Here is a 24,311-nt window from a genome sequence, read left to right on the forward strand (position 1 = left end):
GAGATGTAGGTGATAATAGAAGCCCATGTAAAGTGTCAGCTCTGGGAAGTAAAGAAGAGGAAGCTGTGGTATACTGAATCTTTCACCCCTTCCTGCATCCACACTGTTGACTTTGGGCTTGACTATGTGGCCTGCTTTAGCCAACGACATAAACAGAAATGTCAGTGTGCCATTCCAAGTCTAGGATTTAAGAGACATTGTGTGTTTCTGCTTTGCTTTTGAGCCTCAGCCACCACCATAAAAGGAACCTACCCACACTGGCTTACACGTCTGAGAAAGATGAGAGACAATGTAGAACAGTTCTACTCCCTAGATCTGCTCCAAGAAGCAGCCTGGCAGTTGCAACCTAGAAGGAGTGGCCCAATGAGCCCAGCCTGTTTCAGGCAAAATCCAGCTAGCCTCTAGATATGTGAGTGGTAAGAAACGAATGTTGTTTCAAATATTAAAATTGGGAGGTGTTTGTCACTCAGCGATATCCTGATACCAGAGGGGTCTAAAATTAAAGCTCCAGTCTTGGGCTTTAAGTCTGCAAAATTGGTGGTACCGTTCTCTTCAGTTAATCCATTTCCTGTCTCTACATTCTTTTCTCTGCTGTAGAGACAGCAGAGATAATTTTCCTAGTTCTTTTCCTGTCACATCTCCTCCTGTTACTGCCACTTAGTTGCTAGAGCCAAAGGTAAGTAGGAAGTTAGGTGGGAGGGAGGAAGCCAAGGTGATGCTATAAACTGAATGGTGTCTTCTTCAATTCATATTTTGAAGTTCCAACCCCTAAGATGACAGTATTTGGAGACAGGGCCTTTATGGAAGTAATTAAGGTCCTAAGGTTCAGGCCCTGATTAGTGTCCTTATAAAAGGAGAAGGAAACACTAGAGAGTTTTCACTTTCTTTTTCTCATTCTCTTTCCCTCCACCTCCAGCCAACACCCATCCAACGTGAGTACAGAGAAGAGGTTGTGTGAGCACACAGGGAGAAGACACCCACGTGCAAGCCAAGAGGGGAGGCCTCAGAAGGTACCTTGGAAGGTCCCTTGCCAGTACTTTGATCTTGGACTTCCCAGCCTCCAGAACTGTGAGAAATCAATATCTGTGTTTTATAGGACCCCTAGTCTATGGTATTTTGTTATGGCAGCCAGAACAGATTACCACGGTGGGTGTGAGGCTGAGTGACAGAGAGAAGATCGGGGTGACAGTGCAGATGACAAAGGACAGCTCTGTTGGGAAGAGGCATCGGCTGGTAGCACATGGGCCTCTCCTTAGGAGGAGGCACTTTAGACAAGTCAGATCCTATTCCGCTGTCATTGGCTTACCTGAAGTTCACAAAGTGAACCTTTTCCAAAGAGCTTATATTTTGGAATAAACAACCTTGGAAAAAGTTGCAAGTTCATAGTAAAGTGAGGGAATAGGAGGGACATCGACCACTGCTGAGTCCACATAGTCTACTGTGGCTGGGACCACACCCGGGACAGGAGCCCATGCCTCATCCAAAGTCCTGCGCGTCTGTGAGCAATGACAGTGGAAAAGGTCGAGGTCAAAGGAGATTTTCCCTCCTGTTGACCTGACCCAATCCAGTTTCCTTCCCCAATCCAGTTTCCTTCCCCAATCCAGTTTCCTTCCCCAATCCAGTTTCCTACCCCTAGCAGAGGCTGCAGACTGAGACTGATCTGCACAAAGAATCTCCATGAGCTTGTTATTTGGATTTGGGGTTTCTTCTTCATTGTTGTGGATACGCTGTGGTGGGTATGGAGCAAAAGTGGTGGTGTGTGCGTGGGTGGGTGTCCAAAAGGAGAGATTGCCTAAAAGGACCACATAGCACATCTTTGCATCTTACCTGCTGCTTTTTAAAGCGAAACTTTTATTACACGGCGGATCATAGTAACACCGCTTACTGCTCTTTGCTGCCTAAGAATTTCATACCAGTAATTATCACAGAGTTTAAGTATCAAGCCAAGAGGTTCTCTGCTCTGAGACAGTTCTCAGTGAATTCCATGTGTGAAGTGTGTGTGTGCGTGTGTCAGAGAGAGACGGAGACACGGAAGGAGAGACAGAGAGTTGGTTGTGGTGTCTCATTCCTACAGCTGAGCTGTTGGCTGGTCTGGTTTTGGTTTCCCAGTTCTTTGACTACATTTGACTCTGTTGCCTCTTTAGAATAAGGTCTTTTATCATTTCCTCCCTTTCCCTGCATGATTTCTGCCTATCACTGGGTAAAACAGAATTATTCCTAATGGGTTTTCGATTTGTTCTTTTGAGCCCCCATTTTTAGCAAGCACACAAAAAAACTATTCATCCACATGGCTACCTTACACTAAACGTTCTTTGTTAAGTTGAATTCTACAGGCTGGGCAGCATAAACATTCAAGAAAAAAAATTCATTGTACGGACAGTTCTAAGAATCTGGCACCAAACAGTCCTCTAAGGTTTGTTTAAACAAGAAGCGTATTAAAAGAGGGACATTTTTTACGGTGATGATGGCTTGGGCCACGGAAGTCACATATTTGAGTCCTGGTCATTCCAGGAGCATTAAGGAGCCTGTCAATGAAACTTTCCTCCAGGGAAGAGCCAATGGGAAAATTTCTTGACTTTGGGAGTTGTGCATTTTTTAGTTTTTCTAAGGATAGCTTCTGCTTTTCTTTAGGCTTAGCACATGTCAATACTTGAGGAGAGGGTCAGAGAAAAGCAGCTGGAAGTGAAAATAATTTGCTTTAAGAACTCAGGCCATTGGGACGCCTGGGTGGCTCAGTCGTTAAGCGCCTGCCTTTGGCTCAGGTCATGATCCCAGGGTCCTGGGATCCAGGCCCACATCGTGCTCCCTGCTCGGCGGGAAGCCGGCTTTTTCCTCTCCCACTCCCCCTGCTTGTGTTCCCTCTCTTGCTATGTCTCTCTCTGTCAAATAAATACACACAATCTTTTTTTAAAAAAAGGATCTGATTTTTCTGTGCTGCACACCCATGACTTTGTCAGTCTTTCTTTCCTTGCTCTGGGCCTCCCACTCCCTACTTCTTCCTCTTCTGCTCAGACCTCTGTTCATATCCACCTTGCTGCATATCGTTGCCCAGGTGTTAATTTCATCATGGAATTTGATCTTATACTTCATCTTTTGCACTGAAGCATACATAGATTTACAGGATGTTTAGAGCCGACAGGGTCATTCATATATCGTCACATATTCGTGGTTTTGTGTCAGGCAGTGTCCCAGGCCCTTAGTAGCCTCCATTCTGGCAGCAGGGGGGTGTGAGCAGAGTACAGTGGATGCATAGGAGCAGTTGGTCAGGTTTCTGGGAGGAGACTGAAGTCGTCCCAAACCTGGCAGTGGGCAGGTCATATCCGGAAAGCAGGTGTAGGAAGAGGGTTTCCATTGGAGGGAACCAAGTTCAGGGACCACTGGTAGCTGATATTGCTGCAGGGTATACTGTGAGCAGGGAAGCCACTGCCAATGGCCCTGAAACGGCGGGAGAACATCTTGAAGGAGCTTGAATGCCATCCAGGGGAATTTAGAGTTTAAACTAGTGGCAGTGGGAAAATCATCGAAGACGTTTTAGCAGATTCTTTATGTTAGAATGATCACTCTGAAATCAAGGGATCTGGATGGGGGGGAAGAGGAGGAATGGGCGAGATCCAAGTCAGGGAAATGTAGAAAGAGACTAGTGTAGTAATCTGGGCAGAGGATGAAGGCCTGAGCTTAGGGCAGTGACTCTGGGCATAAAGGAGAGAGATGTTCCGGACTGAAGGATTAACCGGGTGGGGAGAGGGAGGAATTTAAAATGAATCCAGTTTTCTCTGGCTTCATTAATTGGATGGATGGTTGTACCGTTCATCTACGGGAAATCTGGATATTTACAGAGTGGTTTAGGGCCTGAATCAAATGATGAATCCGGTTTTGTGCTTCTCAGGTTTGAACTGAAGACACAGAGTCCTGGAAGAATGGATGGCACTGAAGCGAGAGAAGTTTGAGAGAAAGGCAAGGTTGGAGTTGTGGAGTAGTCCACATTTACAGATATCATTACAGATGATAGATTCTAGCTCCTGCAGCTAGATGATTTACAAGGCCTAGGTGAGGCCTAAGGATCTGTTTTTAAAAACCTCCTCAGGGGGAAGCCTGGGTGGCTCAGTCGGTTAAGTGTCTGCCTTCCGCTCAGGTCATGATTCCAGGGTCCTGGGAGCAAGACCCACGTCAGGGTCACCGCTCAGTGGGGAGTCTGCTGCTCCCCCTGCTTGTACTCTCTCTCTCTGTCAAATAAATAGATACAATCTTTAAAAAAAAAAAAAACAACTCCTCAGGGCATTCTGATAAGCAGCCAGACCTGAGAAGCACAGGTCAGGTCCCCTCCATTCCAAGAGCTGGAGCCCAGATCCACTGGAGCGGGATGGCTTTCCCAAGGTCACAGAGTTCCCCAGAGGCTGAGTGAGGCTCCGGTTTACAATCCGCTGTCCTGTATCTTCTGTGGCGCTCACCTCCTCCCCCAGATCCCTTTGTCTTTTTTAGATTTTAAAACACTGGGGATGGTCTGCTCTTCCTCTTGTATTTGTGACCTGCGATCAGTTACAATGGTGTATCTGGCTGAGCAGTGGATCTGGTAGATTGAGAGAGAGAGGTCTCTCACAAGTTCATGCCACCGGTTTCCTAATAATCCTGTCTTGTAAAGCACCCTCATCAGTAGAGAAAAGGTGTATATTATGTGGCTCAGTCTTAAAAAGCTGCTAGCAGCTTTTTGTGGAATCTGGTCTTTGACCTAACATCTTCCTATATAATCTGGATCACGGAATAGAAAAATCCTTCTGTTTTTGTAAGAGATGCTCAGTGGGAGAAAAATAGGCCCAGAATCTACAAGTCTTCTTACAAGAATTTATGGACAATACAGAAATAAAAGACAAGATCACCGTGTTTAGGAAAATTAGAATCTCATGGGTTGTGGGAGACCTTATTAATGAATACCAAGATTTCTCTTCAGTTCTTTTCTCCTTCAGAACATATATCCCCTTGGAATTAGTCACAATCATGTGATTTGCTTTAACTGAAGAGATGTTAGCGTAAGCAACATGTATCACATCTAGATGGAAGAAACGTGCGAAACTTTCCATCTTCCATGCTTTGTGCCCCCCACCTCAGCAAACCCCGAAGCCTCACACTGAGGTGGTAGAGTCCCGAGATGATAGAACTTCTGCCAACCTGGACCATGGAATGACCATGATGATCAGAGCCCCTCTGCTGATCAGTGTAGACAGTGTAGCGCAAATAAGAAAAGAGAAGCCAAAACGACGGTTTTAAGCCACTGAGATTTAGGGGTGATCGGTTTACAGCAGCATAATTTAGCTTAATCTGACAAATGCACTGATCTATAGGAAATGCGCACAGGAAGTAGGCGGCTGATAACACAAACCCTGAGGTGCCACAAAAGGAAAAGATTTCTGCAGGCTAGAATAGTCAGAGAAGGCAATGCTGGTCAACTGGAATAATGGGACACAGGCTGGATGGAGATCAGCAGAGAAAAATTCAGGGTTATGCACTTGGAGCTGAAAAGTGAACATAGTCAAAGGCAAGGTGCCAGCCACTCAAAAGCAGTTGGCTGGAAAATTGAAAGTATAGCTTTAGTGGATAGCCAGTTGACCGGGAGGAATTGTCACAACCCTGCAGTTCTGATGATTAAAAAAAATGCAAGCAGAGAACTGTGGCAAATGAAAAGCATGTCTGTATCATGAGGTAATTGCTACACGACTCTGCACTGATCTGGGTTGTAACAGAGAGCTTGGGCTGGCTCTAGTCTCCACAGCTCAATGGGATTGAGAGAATGTGGAGAGAGTTTCACAGCAAAAGCCAAATCGTCATTCAGTGACCAGCAAAGAAGGGCTAGAGGACCTGGGATGATCCCGCTTAGAGAGGAAACGCTTCGAGATGACTTAAGAAGCACCAGCAATGGATGTGAACTTCAGAGGAACCACTGCATGGAAGGGGATGGCTGCTTTTACTCTCTTTCCAAGAGCACACACAGAAACAGAAACGGGCTTATTAAAGTTAAACAAAAGGAAGAATTTCCCTACCCCAGGGGTTGGTTGTCTGACACCAGATAGGGTTGGAGATCTCTCCCTGGAGGAAGTTACAAAGATCAATGTTCTTTCAAATGTAATGGATTCAGTGGGTCCTTCCTGAAGCCAGCAGAGGTTGGAAGGGTCTCAATCTCTTTTCTGCCATGACCCAGATGATGGATGATGTGCACCGGGGACACACTCCCATGGGCAGGCGAGCATTTTATGCAGCACCCAGCATCCTACTGGCAGCTGTATTTCTTTCCTTCCTCTCAAGAAAACACACCGGAAAACAAGGGAGAACCATATTATGATCAGGATAACTGCAAATCCTCTTTTTTTTTTTTCTTTAAAAAAAAAAAGGTAAATGTTTTGTAGATATCAATACTTTGACTATTGTTTGCAAAAATAACTTGTGATATGATCATTCAACATTTGTTTAACAGTTAATTATTGAGGGGTGTGTATGTGTATGGCGGGGGGGTGCATCTTTAAGGCTAAATCGACACACAGTTACAATGCAGTGTGATAATGCTGTGGTAATGGGAAATGTGATACACGGGGAGTCCACGGAGAACTGATTAGTCTGTACTTGGAAGCACAGGGAAGGCTTCCAAAGGAAGGCATGTACAAGTTGAGATCCACAGGCGAAGAGAAGAAAGCTGATCAACAGAAAAGGAAAAGCAGAAAAGCAGAGGGAACTGCATGTGTGAAGGCTAGGAGGCTGGAATCAGAGGGAGGAATAAACAAATGGGAAGATATTTGGACACAGCCCTGGGGCTGAGGGGAATGGGTGGGGTGCAGGAGGCATGACACTCAGGGTCCCATGGGCCGTGTTAAGAAGCTTGAGTTTCATCCCAGGAGCAGAGTGGGGCCGTAGAGTGGTTTGATGCAGGAGAAGGACATCATCAAGTTTATACTTCAGAAAGGTCACTCTGGCTGCAGTGTAGAAAATTGGTTAGTGGGGCTTTGAAATTAATCTGACCTGATTTGAATCTGTGTTCTGCATTATTAGCTATTAGATTTTCCACAAATGAATCTCACTGAAAATCAGTTTCCTCATCTGTGAAATAGACATAGTGAGGTCTCTCTGACAGGGTGGTGCTGAGGATAAGTTTAAATAATGTATATAAAAGGCCTGCTAAGTGTCTGATACCCCCATATGGGTGCTCAACAAACATTGGTTCCCTTCTCTACGAATTAATTCATTGTCAATTAGCAAACGATAAATGCACTTGACACAGTACAGAATCAAATACTTTCTTCATTTGAGAGTGATTATTACATGAGTAGTTTCTACAGTCCTCTTAAAACTATAGAGACCAGACTAGATTATTTTCCTTCAGTCCTTTAATCATCTTTGTGGTTCTTTGTAGAACACTCTCCAATTTTTCAAAATTCCTCTTCAATTGTGGAGACCACAGCTAGATTAGTCACCGTAGAGAATTCATTATAATTAGATCAACACTGTGCAGTCGCTCGGGCGGCTGGCTCAGCCATGTAAACCCAGTCAGCCGGTCCCCGTCGACAAATAGGTTGTGTTCCAGGAGTTCATTAGTAAGTTGGTTGTTTGGAACACAGAAAGCCTTTCCCCATAGAAACAGAATTATAGATGGTGGCTTGTTTCCCAGGCCAGTGCACAAAAATCTATTTAATGCACATGCAGCTGAACCAGGGCCTGGCAATAATCGTCCCTCAAGCCCTTGACTTGCGTAAGCCCCAGTGGAACTCCTAGTCCCGTGGAGCCCCGAAAACCTCTGAACCCTGGGCTTCCAAGCCTGAGTCCTCTGACAGAGGTGAGAGGTGGGCTGCTAACTTCGAGAGCGAGGACCATTTGCAGCATGACTGTGAGGAACACTTCTTTGATCCAGGCCTTCCCCTGCAATTATGCTTATTATTAGATAAGCAAGTAATCAAGAGCTGGCTTATGATAAAGGCATCTACAATATGCTGGATACTTGACCTAAATGATCCACCTAAATTATCTATGATCTGCACAATAATTCTGTAAGGAATATGGTCTTCTGCTCATTCTTCCCATCTTGCCGGCAACTTAGGATCGTGCACCGCCCAGGGACAGGCAGGTAGAAGGGGGCAGAACTGTTGTGGGAACCCTGGTTTCCTGGCATGCAAAGCTAAGAGCTTTTCACTGCACAACACTGCCTCCCAGTGGAGAGTGCTTAGCACATAATCTAGCATCGCTAAACCAGCTACGTATAATCTCCCAGCGAAGTAACAAGTTCTTCATTCATACGTCCAACAAAGAATCTTTGAGTGCTTCCAATGAGCTAGGCCTTGGGAACGCAAAATCAAATTAGACTTGGCGCAGAGTAGTTGGGAAAAGGAACAAGTAAATCAATGATTGAAATCAACGAGACAAGGATATGATCAAATTAAAAAAAAAAATTACACAGAAAGCCAGAAGAGAGATTAATAGGCCTAGGCTGGTCATGATGGTAAACTAAGGAAGGCTTCTTAGAGAAGGTGAGATGAGCTGAGTTTTGACGGATGAGTTGGGGTTAGATGTAAATCTATATGACAAAGGGTCAAAGAACATTCTATGAGGAAGGAACATCATGTTTAAATGCAGAGGGCTATGAAACACACCCAAAATACGTTAAGCATTTCTTTGACCCATCTGCTTTGGTGACAGGTCGGCACCATGCAAAGATAAAGTAGCTGATAGCTTGGGAGAGACAAGTAAAAATAGTATTTAGTAGAGCTTTAATTTGCTTTTCTTTCATAGTGAGTTTTCTTAGATTCTTTATGTATTAAAAATATAAATTTGTGGGTTTTTTTCCTGTGAACTGTCTGTATTTGTTGATTTTTCGATTGGGTGTTGGTTATTTAAAAATTGATTTGTAAGAAAATGAAAAAACTAACTTGAAAAGATATTATCTGCATCCCTCATGTTCATTGAAGCTTTACAACAGCCAAGATATGGAAGCAAGCAAAGTGTCTATTGACGGATGAGTGGATAAAGAAAATGTGGCATAGATGTACAACAAAATATTATTCCGCCTTAAAAAAGAAGGAAATCTTGCCATTTTCTCATGTGAGGGCATTACGCTAAGTGAAGTAAGTCAGACAGACAAGGGTAAATACTATATGATCTCACTTATATATATGAAATCTAAGAAAGCAAAAAACCCAACCAAACTCAGATACAGAGAATAGGAGGAGGGGGTGGGTGAATTGGGTGAAGGGGGTCGAGAGGTACAAACTTTTAGTTATAAACCATAAATAAGTCCTGGGGAGATCATGTACAGCATGCTGACTATGATAATAATACTGTATTGTGTATTTGAAAGTCGCTGAGTAGATCTTTAAAGTTCTCATCACAAGAAAAATACATTTGTAACTATGTGTGGTGATGGATGTTAACTAGACTTTTTGTGGTCATTTTGCAACATACACAAATACTGAATCATTATGTTGTATGCCTGAAACTAATATTATGTTATGTATCAATTATATCTCAAAAATTGATTTGTAAGAGCTCTTAATTCACTATTTGATCATTTACCTTTTTTTTTTTTTTTTTCTTAGAAGGGTGAAGGGGCAGAGGAAGTGGAAGAGAGAGAATCTTAAGCAGGCTCCATGCCCAGCACTAAGCCTGACACTGGGCTGGATCTCACAACCCTGAGATCATGATCTGAGCCCAAACCAAGAGTCAGACACTTAACTGACTGAGCCACCCACCCAGGCGCCCCAACCATTTATCTTTTGATTTACAAAACAATCTTCCTCTAAAAACCTTCCCCAACTCTTAATTACTTTTTAAAAAATTAGATTCTCAGGGCGCCTGGGTGGCTCAGTCGTTAAGCGTCTGCCTTTGGCTCAGGTCATGATCCCAGGGTCCCGGAATCGAGCCCCGCATTGGGCTCCCTGCATTGGGCTCCCTGTTCCGCGGGAAGCCCGCTTCTCCCTCTCCCACGCCCCCTGCTTGTGTTCCCTCTCTTGCTGTGTCTCTCTCTGTCAAATAAGTAAATAAAATCTTTAAAAAATAATAAAAATAAAAAATTAGATTCTCTTTTTACCTTTACATCTTTGATCCTGCTGAAATTGGTCCCAGTCCGCATAAGGAGTATGGTAGCGCTAGCACTACATTTCCCAGTCTGCCTTGTGGCTTTCGCCCTCCTGGCCGGGAGGATGACCCTGGGGCAGAGACGGGCTTCCCCAAGTGTGAAAGAAGTCTAAAAGTGCCAGGGTCCGCTCATGGGGGTGCAGCGGAATGAAGGTGCCCATTCACACTGGCAGGACGCGGCACAGAGCAGCAAGGACAGAACCAACTCCAAGCTGCCTGGTGCCACTTCACCTTCCCTTCATCTCTTTTGAACGGGGATCCGGAAAACACCAGGTGCTAAACTAGCCCGCCGTAGGAGCCTTGACGCAGGCAACAACGAGAAAGGGCCGAAAGGGCCGGCGGGGAGCGAGCTTGGAAAGAAATAACAAAGCAAACTTTTCAGCCCCCCAACACACGCACACCTCACAACAAAACCAAAGAAGGTAAAACAAAGGCCTCAAACAAAATTCTAAAGCACATGAAGAAAACTAACAGACTAAACGAGATAATTTAACTACTAATAAAAAACCACTGGCAGCCTCCCCACCAGTCTCTCTTTTGAGTCTATGAGGACTCATCTCATTATGCCTTTAGCTCTGTTCAATCACTCTAGGAAGCCCCAGACACCCAGGTCACTCCTCCTCTCCTGGCCCCCTAATCTCCACACAGGTATCACACCTTCTTCATTCTGTCCATGTCTCCCATCCCTCCCTAAACCCTGAAACCCTTACATGAGCCCGTGGGCATTACCAACCCCCCCCCCCCATACTCTTAGCTTATACCCCCTTATACTCTTATGTTCTTAGCTTCTTGCTCTGGACAAAATATGGATCTCCCCTGAGGACACAACTTCCCTGTTCTCTTCCCAACGCCCTACACCCCTGCCTGATACCACTGAGCCAGGAGGGGTCCTCCTTCCTCCTCATTGATGCTTCTAGCCCATTGCACTGTGTCCTCCCTAGATCCACCTGGCTTTAATGGTTACAGCAATTCATAATTGTTCTCACAAGTTCGTCTCATTATCAAAATTACAATAAAGACAGACATTGGCTCACTTTTTGTGAAAAGCAAAGATTGCAGCGCTTTTACTTTTGCTCCCTTCTCTGATCACTGTCTTCAAGAAAGTAAGATTGTGTCGTAAATCCTTTCATCCACAATTTTCTCTATCAGAGAGGTGCTAACCTGTAGGGCTTGATACTGGCCTATCTTAAATTGATCAAATGGCATGAAGCCATGGACCTTGAAGGCTGTTGTAAGAAAAGCTGAATGAAACCACTGAGTGTGATCAAGAGGATTTCGTTCATTGTTTACCGGCTCTTCCCAGTAAGACAATGTTCTCTGATCTCTGAATCAGAAATTGTGTGTTCATGAGCATGTGGTTTATTTTTATCTTAGGAATCTGGACGTTTTCTGCTTTATAATGCTAATCCTTGGAAACAGTCTTGAGCCCATTTCGAAATGAGATGAAATAGGAATCAATGTGACAAGGCAAAGATGTCTTCCAAGTCAATGGTGGTGACCTTCAGGGAAATAACTGAGAGTGGAAGAGTAGAGTGAAAACGACTTTTTAAAAAAGGTTTAGGGGTGCCTGGGTGGCTCAGTCATTAAGCGTCTGCCTTTGGCTCAGGTCATGATCCCAGGGTCCTGGGATCGAGCGCCACATCGGGCTCCTTGCTTGGCAGGGAGCCTGCTTCTCCCTCCCCCACTCCCCCTGCTTGTGTTCCCTCTCTCACTGTCTCTCTCCCTCTCTCTGTCAAATAAATAAATAAAATCTTAAAAAAAATAAAAACAAAAATAAAAAAGGTTTAGTTAGCGTGGCTGGGTGGCTCAGTCGTGAAGCATCTGCCTTCGGCTTGGGTCATGATCCCGGGGTCCTGGGATCGAGCTCCGCATCAGGCTCCCTGCTCTGTAGGAGGCCTGCTTCTCCCTCTTCTACTCCCCCTGCTTGTGTTTCCTCTCTCACTGTGTCTCTCTCTGTCAAATAAATAAGTAAAATCTTTAAAAAATAAAAATTAAAAAATTAAAAAGGTTTAGTTATTTTACTTGAGAGAGAGAGCGTGGGGAAGGGGCAGAGGAAGAGAATCTTGAGCAGACTCCCCACTGAGTGTGGAGCACGATGGGGGGCTCTATCTCACCACCCTCAGATCATGACCTGAGCTAGAACCAAGAGTCAGATGCTTAACCAACTGAGCCACCCAGGCGCCCCAAGAGTGAAAACAACTTTTGGGGTGCCAGGGTGGCTCAGTCGGTTGGGCGTCTGCCTTCGGCCCAGGTCATGATTCCAGGGTCCTGGGATGGAGTCCCACATTGGGCTCCCTGCTGAGCGGGGAGCCTGCTTCTCCCTCTCCCTCAACCTGCCACTCCCCCTGCTTGTACTCTCTCTCTCTAATAAAAAAAAAAAATCTTAAAAAAAAAGAAAACAACTTTTACTGTTTATTCATCTGTGTTATTTGAATTATTTGAGTATGAATTTGTATATTTGTAAAATTTTTTAAAAAACAAATAAGTATAGGGCGCCTGGGTGGCTCAGTTGTTAAGCATCTGCCTTCAGCTCAGGTCATGATCCCAGGGTCCTGGGATCGAGTCCCACATCGGGCTCCCTGCTCAGCGGGAAGCCTGCTTCTCCCTCTCCCACTCCCCCTGCTTGTGTTCCTGCTCTCGCTGTGTCTCTCTCTGTCAAATAAATAAATAAAATCTTAAAAAAAAAAACAAATAAGTATACATTGAAAAGAAAAAAAAGAGAATATATTCAAGAGGTAAGACAGAACTTCCTAAGTAAGACATGAGACCCAGAAACCACACAGAAATAATGGACAGATCTGAGTCAAAAATTAAAAACCTTTCTCCAGCAAAAAAAGCATTAAAAACAAGTGCAAGTATCAGTAACAAGTGGGAGACAATATTTATAACAAATATTCTGGACAAAGATTAATAACCCCAAAATAAATGAGCTCCTACAAATCAATAAGAAAAGAAAAAAAGACAATAAAAATGAGCAAGGGATTTACACATGCATTTCGCTAAGGAATGAATTACAAGGGACATATAAATGTATATTAATTGAACTAATAATTGAAGAATTGAAGAAATGCAAATTAGTAAGAGATAAGGTTTTTTTACCTATCGGATTGGCAAAAATTCAGAAGATGCATATGATGTATGTCTAACTGATATAGGTGGGGAGAAAAGGCATGCTATTGATGGTTACATAAAAGATCACAGCACTTTGGGAAGATAGTTGTATACTATATGAACTATAGCAGTTCCATTTCTTGGACTCTCTTCTACAAATTCATAAAGACATATGAATATATACACATATACACGTATACACACATTGCAGTACTATTTGTAGAAATACAAATACTAGAAATGATTTCAGTGATCATAAATGGAGACATCCATTAATACTAGGCATCTAGTAAGAAAAATATGATTGCTCTCTCTATATATTCACCTGAAAGGATGCCCATGATGTATTATTAAGGGAAAAAAAGCAAATTACAGATGAATACACTCCAAGTTTTGGTGCTCCCCTCACCTATGAAAAAGGGAAGCTGCATAGAGTATGAATGTGTCTGTATAAGCAGAGAAAACTTCTGGGAAGGATACGAAATGCTGGACAGTTGTTGCTCATGGGAATGGGAATGGGACTGGAGAGTAAGTGGGGGCCTTTTCCTTTTCATTCCATATACATTCTTTTTCAAATGCGGTGAGCCTCTGGTTAACTGCTACTTGGTTTGGTAGGTCTTTTGGTAACCCTCAAGCACTACTTGCTTCACACACATTGAAAGTGGACTGGGGATTATTTCTTAGTGTTAGCAATTGTTTATTTCTTTTTTACTTGTTTACAGTGGAAAAAGTACCTTGGTTTAGGAGGCAATAGGTGACAAAGCATATTCCATAATTAATTAGGTTATGGGATCAATTAAATAAAGCCAAAATAAACCAGTTCAAGAGTATGTCATTAATAATATTTGTTCAAAGGCAAAAAACTACAAAAGTATGGTGTGGTACAGGATAGGTATTTGGTTTTTGTGGTTTAAAGAGTACTACTTCAGGGATAGGGAAATAATCAAAGACTGCCTATGCACAGTTACAGATGCTGTATTTCTTGATGGTGGTGGTGGTGATGATGGTGGTGATGGTGGTGGTGATGGTGGTGGTGGTAGTGGTGGCGGTGATGGTGGTGGTGGTGGTGGTGGTGGCGGTGATGGTGGTGGTGGCGGTGATGGTGGTGGTGGCAGTGATGGTGGTGGTGGCGGTGATGATGGTGGTGGCAGTGATGGTGGTGGTGGTGGTGATGATGATGGTGGTGATGATGGTGGTGGTGGTGGTGGTGATGGTGGTGGTGGCGGTGATGGTGGTGGTGGTGGTGATGATGATGGTGGTGATGATGGTGGTGGTGGTGGCGGTGATGGCGGCGGTGGCGGTGGTGGCGGTGGTGGTGGTGGTGGCGGAGACAAGAGGAGCCCTTCCATGGGCCTCACTCTGACCCGCTTTTGGCTATACCCATCCCTATTTTGCAGAGTCCCTTTAGCCAAAGGTTTGCCCATCCAGAGTGTGTTTCTGGCCTTCACATACAGGGAATAGATGAGTCTCTGCATTAAGTCTGTAGTCTCAGATGTAGACTGTGCTGTAGGTACATGCAACTCTGGGTCCAAGGTCTGGCCAAGAGGAGGCTGTTTTCAGGGATGAGATGGAACTTGGACATATGGGGTGGAAAAATACAGGGGGAGGGGATGGGTGGGTGGGGAGAGGAGTGCTGGGTGCTGAGCGGGGCCAAGGGTGGGAAGGGAAGAGGGTGCCCTGGGTGCAGGACAGAGCCGGGTGGGAAGAAAATGGGGTGTGCTGGGCACAGGGCAGGGGCCAAGGGTGGGAAGCAGAACAGAGGTGCCTGCAGCCTGATGACACTGAAAGGTGCCCCACCTGAATAGGCAACATCTGCCTGGAAGAACCCTAGACCACTGCAGTGTTAAGAGAGCAGGGGGCGGGGTGGGTGGGTGTCAAAATGGGGCTGGGAACGCCCAGTGCATGAAACACTTCAAAATATTTTCTTGTTTCCACCACATTTCTTATTGGACCCTTGAATTATTTAAAATCATAATACTTACCTTCCAAGCCATTGGGTGTTTTAAAATTATTTTCACGATTTCTAACCTAGTTCCACTTGACTGATCATAACTTTAATACTGCACACCCCACATAACTTTCTTTTTCCCTGGCCCCTTTTTATATTTATATATAATATATATGCAGTATATATTATATTACATACAGTACTTATCACTTGCCGATAGACTACCACTTATCGAGGCCATTTCTCTACCCTTCTAAGCTCTGTGCTGTTTTTATTTTCTGTCCTCTTCCTAGAATGTAAGCCCCAGGATAGCAGGAATTTTTGCCTATTTTGTTCACTGATGTATATTCCTAGTGCTTAGAGTAGTTCATGATGCAAAGGAGACAATCAGTAAGTTTTTGCTGAACCATGCATGAACTCCAAGGTTGAGTTCCTTGAGGAAGAAAATACAAAATAGAGGCATCAGTGGCTTTCAAACAATGAATTTCCTCTCCATTAAGTCTTCCCAGGACTTTCCTTTCTTCCTTCTCTCAGAGGACTACAGCTCCTTGCCCATCCAGCCAGCCCAGGGTTGAGAATTCTGCCCTTCAGTTGGAAGAGTCATCCAAGACATGGCAGCCATTTTTCCCCCTCCTCCAAGCTCCATGCTTCTTTTCCCTCTTGTCACCCCTGGCACCTCTGGCTCAGCCCATTTGCACAAAAGTTTGCTTTGGGAAGAGGACTTTTAGCCTCAAAGGTCACTTTAGTTTACAAATACTCTGAGAATGAAACTCCTTTATACTGAAGACATTGGCTTTTAAGCCTGGGTTATGTGGGAAAGACAGAGGACAGAGGCGCACGTGACTCAGGAAAGAGAGGAAGCAAGAATATGCACACAGGCTTCATCAAATATTTTATTTCTTTGATTTGGTTGTGATAGTGTATTCATATTCTACCCTTTCTCCATGGAATGATTTAAAATGACTTACAAAGATACCGATATTTAAGCTCTATGAGAGCAGGGACTTGGTTTTATTCACACCTTAGTCATAGCTAGGCCTGGGACATGGTCAATTCTCAAGTGTTGGTTGAATGAAAGAATGAATGGTAAGACACTTTTCTAATCTGAATGAAAGCACAAATATTAGGCTCTGTGGGTCAAAATTGGATACTAACCCACCTCTGGACACAGAGAGTGCCAGAGGGAGTTCAGGCTTCTTCAGCTCTGTCTTGTGGTTTGATGGGCACTGGCCCTTCAAGGCCAGGTTAAGGCTAGTTTGCCTGAAAGGAATATTGTGTGTATGTATGTGTGTGTGCGTGTGTGTGTGTGTGCGTGTGCGTGTGAGTGTGTGTGTGTGTGTGTGTGTGTGTGTGTGTGTGTAGGACCTTGGTTGTCCATATCTTTGGTTGGGGTCAGACTTTGAATTGGGTTCTATATTACTCATTACCCTATCCCCTCTGTGACTACTACTACAAATCTAGCAAGTGGAGCCCAACAGGATCTTCAAGGAAGAGCAAAAACTCTCCAAATCCAGTAAGCCTCCATCTCCCCAAAAAGATTACATCCATACTTAGTATTGCCATTCAGAAACAAGTACAATATGTGTTTAGAATCTTGTCACAATCTCTCCACTTTGGATCTGCTTTCAAATACCAAACTATGAATGAGGTGGGTGCACAAGTCTCTAAGATGTTAGGGAGCTATAGCCTTTTCCAAGGAAGGAGACAGATGTCCTCCAGTACAATCTAGACCTACCTCTATGTTGTTGGATTGCCTTCATTCTCCTCTGTTGCTGCAAATGGTTAGCTAGCTAGGAGTGTGGGGTTTTCCTGGGGGGTGAATGGAGAAGTTTATGAAAGACTTAGGGAAGCATCACATATCTCTCCTTGACATCCTCTGTACCCTCACAAACAATGACTAATGAGGAACACATCACTGTGCAAGTAACTGGGCTTCACTTTAGCAGGAATTAAATGGTTTGTTCCCTTTCATAGTTGGCTCTTAATTTTTTCCCCCAATTTTCTTTCTCTGTGTCCTTCCTTCCCGTTCTGTTTCTTGATTAAAAAAAAACAAACAAACCATAATCCCTGTTCTGATAACCTAGGAAATATCCTAATATAGCCTATGTGATTCCATTACAGGTAGTGAAGTTCTGACTTCAAAATGAATCATTGAATCAAATTCTGCACACTAATGAAGGAATTATTCTACAAGCTTCTGCCAATAGCAGATATGCCAAAATTATGTTACAAAACACATTTCTCAGAAAACCAAACAAAGGAAATAGGAAGGAACAGGCAAAGCCCTTTTTTTTCTTTTATTTCCCCTTGTTGCCCAATTTTCAGCTTTCATAAGGTCATTTGAAAAAGGACAAGATTTTGGAGACTTGGATGTCTACTTATTTGATCATATTTTTTGTAGTTCCTTCCCTATCTTTACCTTCTCTATTACGGTTTGTGCTCATTTAGAATATGAACAATATTGTTACCAGTTGGCCTTACAGTGGCATCACCAAATAGGTCTTTTCTACAACAGCCTGTAATGAGAGTCTAAAACATAGCTTGTAATTCTCAAAGGGTTTAGTTAGCATAGATGCCATCTTATCTGGGGAGGTTGAGACTTACTGTATTTGAAGAGTTTTGGGTCTTTCTCAAAGGAATTGTTGGCTCCACTTGCAGGGAAGTCACAGAGGCAATGGGGTAACAAATGAAAATGGAACTCTCCATTCAAAACATAATGTGAGTGGCTTCCCAACCCCCCAGTCAAGCAAGTTCCCCTCTTTTCTCTATGAGAAGGGAAGTGGGTTTATCTATGCAAAGATGGGGATGGGGTGAGTGAATGCAGGAGAGAAGGAGACAAAGTGAGGACGAGGGAAGAATGGAACAGAATTTCTATGCCCTAGGTGCTGCTGATTCTCCCCCAAATGGAGCTTGTGTCTACAGTGATGGCCTGAGGTTTGCTTTCATAGATTGGGCTTGGACTCTCTCTTCCTTGGCGTTGCCATCCTCCTGACTTTCAGGCTCCCTCATCTCTAGGCCCTTGCTCACAGGATGTTGTGGCTGAGTTCACTACTACAAGAAAGAGCACATTCAGTTTCCATCTGAGACTTTCTGCATAATTTTTGGGAAATTCAAGAAGAGATAAGAAAAGGGAACAGAAAAGAAGAGAAAAGCACTTTAGGTCTCTATTTCTTAATTTCCCTTCAAGAAAACTTAAGTTGAAAGCTTCCACAATGGGTAAGTAGCTTGAATTTTGCCTGAGCTAATTAGGTATTGATATGTAGTTGCCAAGTTCTACGGTTAGGCATGATATCCGAGTACACAGGACCCAAATGAACTAAGTTTTTTTCTACGTTCTTTTATTTCTAAAAAAATTAAATCAAATTCGTGGAGCTTTGAATAAAACAGTACACCAGCAAAGAAAATAAATGCACTGAAAGTGGAAAAAAAAAAAGAACCTGCTGTTTGATTTACATCATTTTATTAATGGGTTAGTCAACATTTACTCAGAGCCTACTGGGCACAGAATGTAATAGACATGTGGGAAAATTAAAAAGATATGGGAAGATATTTTTTCTGCCTGTAAAAATCCAACTAATTTAGTGTAATGAAAGACACCAACTAAAGACATCTGAGAACACCTAAGAATACAAATAATGGGAACCTGGCGATGTTTGCTAAGGTCACATTAGTTTCAATTGTCCATGATTGCTGAAGGGCTGGCTCAATGAGCGTATCCTGAGACCCACGTTGCAAGCACTCCATTGGGGATGTTGTGGCATCTCCCTGGCTAAAATCAGTCTAACAACAGACCTCACCTCTCTTAGTCACTACAGGAACAACTGTATAGCGGAGTGTGGTGACCCTAAAGGGCTGCTTTCATACCCATAATGCCTGATTTTATTTAACTGATGATACAGTCGTGGCCATTTAGGGATTTCTGCCACAGGCTTTGTGACTATACCAGCTCAAGACTCTTCTATCTCCTTTAAAGTCAGAAGAAAAATAAGTGACACTCGCTCTGAAGACACTACGGGTAACACTCAAGTCTCTCTTCTGCCTCTGTTTGGCCAGCTCACTTTTTTGTGGGTTTTATGTGAAATTAAGCGTCATTCTGGATAAATCTGATTTTTCAAAGGGAGTGGAACTTTCTTATCTGTGCTTCCTGCTGGCAGAAATCAGGAAAGCTGCCAACAATCTGGCCAAGAACTCTGTTTTGAACGAGAAAGTCTACAGGGTGGGTCCTGACTTGTCACTAGTGTTTCTGGGTCTTCTGGGAACTGTCTTATTGAACTGCCTGTTCTTTTATTTTTATTTTTTTAGAGATTTTATTTACTTATTTGACAGAGAGATACACAGTGAGAGAGGGAACACAAGCAGGGGGAGAGGAGAGGGGGAAGCAGGCTTCCCGCTGAGCAGGGAGCCCGAGGTGGAGCTTGATCCCAGGACCCTGGGACCATGACCCAAGCCGAAGGCAGACGCCCCACGACTGAGCCCCCCACGCACGCCGAACTGCCTGTTCTTTTGAGTGGAGTGCCTTTGAGGCCCCCTGAGTGACTCTGACCAAGGAGTCTCAGAACACCTGTGTGGAAGGACGGCTTTGTCTTAAATCCATTGTGGATCAATATTTGTACAAATAATAATAAAATAAATAGAAAAATTCAATTTAAAAAAACCTCCAAAGACATACAAAACCCAAGCTCAATTCCTTCCTTCTTTCTTTTTCTTTTAATTCAGCAGACACAAAACAATTCTGCCGAATTGCCATAAAAGTTCTAAATGCTCACTTTGTTTCTGTACTTATCTCATTGCAGACTGGTTACAAACAATGTGCAGAATGGAACAGGAACTGGTCTCTGGGTTGTAGTTTGAGTAGCATTGGCTTAAAAGATGAGGGGGCTGTGAATTATTTTCAAACTAGGAGCCTTTCAACTAATTGTTCGAGAGCCAGAGAGCAGACCCCTTCTAGCTCCTTTCGTGTAGCTTTTTATTCTGACTTAAATCAGAGCTTGCAAATGTGAAATCAACCATGCTTGTCCCTAAAAGCCAGTTGCCATCTTTCCTGGCCTCCCAGCTGAGAGGCAAGCTCCTTCTGGATACTCCCATAGAACCATGTCATGCAGTGTCTTACCTCTTTCACTAAACTACAAGGTCTCGTTCAACAGTGCTCAACAGTATGGGGAGGAAGAACAAAATGATAAAGTAATACTAAGTATATGCACTGGAAAATATGCAAGCACATTACCTATCAGATTTACAAATACTGCTGAGAGTGTCCCAGGCAATGTTGCTCTCACCAGTATCTTCACAGGAGAAAGACTTGTGGAGAAAACCAGAGCGGGGAGAAAAGATGAATATACTCAGTCACTAGACCCGGCACAGTAAACAAACCTGCAGGCCACGATTCTCCATGGAAAGATTAGGGAGATACCTCGGCACCAAGGAAGCAGCCCAGGAGCTGGAGTCCCCAGGCCTGGCACCATGTCCTGGGGGCCCTGCCCTTCCTGCCTCCCCTACCCGATGGCACATGTGTCCTGGGTGGGCCTCCCTCACCCTCTGCCTTAGTTCTCATCCTGGGCTTCTCAGCTCAGCCCTGGTTTTCTCAGAGGGGCCTTTCCTTCTCTCTCCCGTGTCCTCTCTTTAGAAGCACAGGGACTTCTCCCTTTCTAGTGATTATAATTTCTCCTGATATTTTTGTAGGTGGTTACTTGTCTTGACACTCTAAGCCTGGTGAGGGAGGGACTCATGCCTGGGTTGTCCCTCCCCGCATGTACCGGGCTTGGCATAATGCTTGCAACTCGAGTCCCAGTAGCTGTTTAATGACAGCCCAGCCACAACAACGACGCTATGTGCCATCTTTTCTTTTCTCTCCCTATTTTTGCTCATAATCTTTTCATTCAATGAATTGGGTTTGATCGGGTGGAATCATAAAGCGACTTAATTTTATCTGTTTCATTGTTCCTTCAAACCCACTCTCTGAGCTTTTTTTCCCTGCCACTGGAGATGATCTTAGGCAGGTCCTGTAGCTTATAAAGTCAGTCATAGGTCATAAAAAGTCACTTGCAGGGCACCTGGGTGGCTCAGTCGGTTAAGCGTCTGCCTTCGGCTCAGGTCATGATCCCAGGGTCCCGGGATCGAGTCCTGCATCGGGCTCCCTGCTCAGCAGGGAGTCTGCTTCTCCTTCTCCCTGTCCTTCTCCCCAGCCCTCCCCCAATACTTGTGCTCTCTTTCTCAAATAAATAAATAAAATCTTTAAAAAAAGTCACGTGCAGTCACAAGAGTGGATATATTAGTATATTTAACTTTATTCAGTTAAAGCTGAAACCAAGGCCCTGAGAAAAAGCTGTGGATGTTTGCCCAACCTTGGCTCCTCTGGCTGGAGGGGCGGCCCTGGGGCCCCATGCACAGTGAGCCTGGAATGCCCGCACACAGTGCCCAGTGAGGGGAGGGCTGGGGGCAATGTGTCGGCACCCCTGCCGCCCCCAACTGCACTTTTCCAATTGAATTTTCTGTAGGCTGGGGTGGGGTGGTGGTCTGTGCCTGCAAAACTGCCTCACAGCCTCTTCACCCTGAGCTGGGAGGCGTCCTTGTACTGGGCGTCCCTGGTACTTGTCCCTGCTCTAGAACTTTCCCCACGGTTGATATTATTGCCTGGGATGTCTGCCTCTCACACTAGACTGTGGGCCCTTGAAGGTAGGGACTGAGTTCTAGGAATTTTTGTATCCCGGTTAAATCCAGAAAAAAGTTGATTCGTGTTATTGAATAAATTAAAATACTTCCTAAGCTATTTTACTTTGCGTGATTAATATTCTATACTTAGAACTTTATCTTTGCAAAACTCCTTGGAAGGAAGATCAAATCAAATGATCCTCTTCTGAGGGCAGGCTTGGCTGGAGGAGAAGGTGCGTGGTAGGACACAGGGAAGAACAGGCATGCCATCAGATAGACCTGCGTTCAAAGCCTGGCTCTGTCACTTGCTAGGTCCCTTCATCTTTCTAAGATTCAGTTTCTGTAAAATGGGGCTAAGAATGGTCCCTATTCATAGGGTTTCTGTGGAGGATCAAAATAAGGGGGGGAGCACTTAAAATAATAACTGGGACATGGTGAGACTTCAGTAAACACTACAAATTTTTACTGAATTTCATACAAAGGATTAATCAGGTTTTTTCAGTCCTTATATTGTTTTTACACTAAGAAAAATGCTGGTAACTGTGACATGCTATTGATTGAAAAACCCCACTCTTTATCCAGAGATGCTAAAGTATGGGAGGAGTACATTTTAGAATCAATAAAGTGCAATATTATTGTGCCTTATGTAAAAAAAAAAGATTGTGGAGGATAAATAATGAGCTGTGGGAGGTATTTGGGGGACTGAGGTAGGAGAGGCCAGTCCTTTGCTATATGAGGATATAAAAATGCAAATATCTCTTCCCCATTTCTTTCATTTCAGATGCAAGACGCTAGCCATTGGAGCCCTGCTGCACACAGGAATGATGAAGATACAGTGTAATTAATATAAGCTATCCGCTCACGAAGAGACATTTGCAGAGCTAAAGGACAGTCAGAGCAGGGTGGGAACCCATCAAAACTAAGCTACTCAGAAATGAGGATCACAAAGGGTAAAAAAAAAAAAAATCCTACATAACTGAACGCTTCAGGTTTTAAGGCAATTGGTAATATCAAGAAGAAACAAATTTCAAATGCGTTTAAAGTCAAATTCAGATCAATGAGCGAAGCTCTCTGGACCAACATTCCCCTCAGTGCCTGCCACCGGCCAGCCTAATGCATCAAATCACAGTCTCGTGCAGGTCTTCTGTTTGGAATTTTGGACCTCATTGTGTGAAATGTGAGAGTACTATTTTAGATGCCAAGGCAGATCCCGAAAAACAGCTGAAATAATCAATGCGGGGGAAAAAAAATCCCAGGCTGAAAGTCTTTCCTTTTGTAGAGAATTTGCGACATTAAAAAAAAAAAAAAGAAGAGGAACAAATGTCAAGGGCGGCTGGGTTAATGAGTACAGAGAGTACAGCTGCTCTTACCTCTGGAGACGGGAGCGCTGATGTGGATGGAGCGTGAGCGGAAAATTAGGGTGGTGATTGCAGCAACCCCTAACGGGCACTTACTGCACATCAATATATGATGGGGTGGGATTGGCACCGCCTGCTGAACAAGAGACGCTGGACTGTAATTAGAATGTTGGCTCTCATCAAAATACAGTAAAACAAGGAAAGCAGTGATTACTTAAACCTGAAGCTACAGTCCACAAGATGGCTTTGCTTTCGAAATTCTTTATTGTTTCAGCGTTCATTAACTCCCCCCCCCCCCGCCCCGCAAAAAAACCCCACAGGCCATACAAAATTAAGATGCTCCGTAAAGAAGAATACGGGAGATGAGCCTGAGCTGTCTGTATAATGGCCAGTGTTTAGAGATGGGCTCCATAAATTTCAATGAGAATCACTGTGGAGTATTTCTCGTTTTGCTAAATGGCTATCTCCCTATCTCCATCTTATTCCGCGGTACCATTGTTTCTGCACAGAGGCAGAATTGTCCCACCTTATCGTAATATCAACAGAAAAATTACTTCTAGGTGTGAACCAGGGCTTTCTACTCACTGAGTGCACTTACGTAAGTTCTTGTTGAAGATAAAGTTGAACCAAGCCTTGCTTCTTTTCTGTTTTTGTTTTTGTTTTTAAGATTTATTTATTTATTAGAGAGAGCGAGTGAATGTGTGCATGGAGGGTGGGGAGAGGCAGAGGGAGAGGGAGAGAGAGTCTTTAGCAGACTCCACACTGAGCACGGAGCCTGAGGTGGGGTTTGATCCACAACCCTGAGATCATGGACCTGAGCCAAAACCAAGAGCCAGTTGCTCAACTGGCTGTGCCACCCAGGCACCCCAAGCCTTGCTTATTTTCTTTTGAATTTTTCAAAGCTTCCTATGTGTATTAGGATTTAGGTATATTACCAGTCTTCTAACGTTCCTGGTAGTCTTCTAGACCTTAATCCTACAGAATGGAATTTACCTTTTTTTCCTCAAAATTTTATTTAAGTTCTAGTTAACATACAGTGCAATATTGGTTTCAGAGTAGAATTCAGTGATTCATCACTTACATATAACACTCAGAGCTCCTCACAGTGTCCTCTTTAATAACCATCAGCCATTTAGCCCATC

The 24,311-nt window shown here is 43.9% G+C and overlaps 1 long non-coding RNA gene across 1 annotated transcript; it reads left to right on the forward strand.

Moving 5' to 3' along the window:
• The first annotated feature begins 937 nt into the window (after window positions 1–937).
• LOC141372729 (uncharacterized) lies at window positions 938–22,646 on the forward strand. Its single transcript, XR_012378129.1, has 3 exons — window positions 938–1,068; window positions 3,887–3,959; window positions 22,593–22,646. It is a non-coding gene; the product is annotated as an uncharacterized lncRNA (long non-coding RNA).
• Window positions 22,647–24,311: the final 1,665 nt, after the last annotated feature.

The sequence above is a fragment of the Callorhinus ursinus genome, unplaced genomic scaffold (assembly GCF_003265705.2).
Source record: "Callorhinus ursinus isolate GAN/ISIS: 27379988/994484 unplaced genomic scaffold, GSC_fseal_2.0 scaffold5, whole genome shotgun sequence".
In the NCBI taxonomy this organism is placed as follows: Eukaryota; Metazoa; Chordata; class Mammalia; order Carnivora; family Otariidae; genus Callorhinus; species Callorhinus ursinus.